Below are 751 nucleotides of genomic sequence, written 5' to 3' on the forward strand. Positions count from 1 at the left end.
TTAACGGAAATTTTTTTGTACTCATGTGGAGGAAGGGCTTCACACATTTTGTTCTTTATGGTTAATTGCAGTCTTTCGCGCCTTGCCGGTATCTTGTCTGCATCACTTTGCATTTCGTCATGATCTTCTCATGACATTACTAGAAGGCAGCTGCTTCTGTATGGCGTGCTGGATTTCATTTTTGGCTTCTTCGAACTATTGTTGTCAAATTGGCTACGAGGCGTTTTCCAACTGTTGCTCAGTCAAATTCCCCGTCACATTCCCCTTAACGTAATCCATAATAGCATAACGCAGCGCTTTGGTTTCACAAAATGCTACGTTCGGTACCGTGTACACTGCGTTTCACGTTAAAATTTGTTCCCTGCATTATAACTCTCGAAGAAGATAAGTCAAAGGCTCTTTATGACTGGTTACGTTCGTTTATAATGAACAATGCTCTTATTTCACAGGAATAACTTTTTGAGGATGTACATCGTGAGTTACTGGTGGTGCTGTTTTTTGTAACTAAATGTTCTTGTCTGTTGATACACCGTTGGAAAAATAACAAAGTACGGTCAATAATACAGTAGAAATGATGCGAAAAACTGTATTGCAAATAGAATTTATGAGCTAACCGAATCAGATAAATGTTAGTATAATTTACAACAATGTTGGATAAACTGCAGTCTTAACCATTATCACTGATTATTTTGATAGCATCTGAACTACAAAATGAGCTCGAAACTTGAAGATTTTTGCGTCTCATTTTTGA

This window comes from Schistocerca serialis, chromosome 7 (assembly GCF_023864345.2).
Source record: "Schistocerca serialis cubense isolate TAMUIC-IGC-003099 chromosome 7, iqSchSeri2.2, whole genome shotgun sequence".
Taxonomy (NCBI): Eukaryota; Metazoa; Arthropoda; class Insecta; order Orthoptera; family Acrididae; genus Schistocerca; species Schistocerca serialis.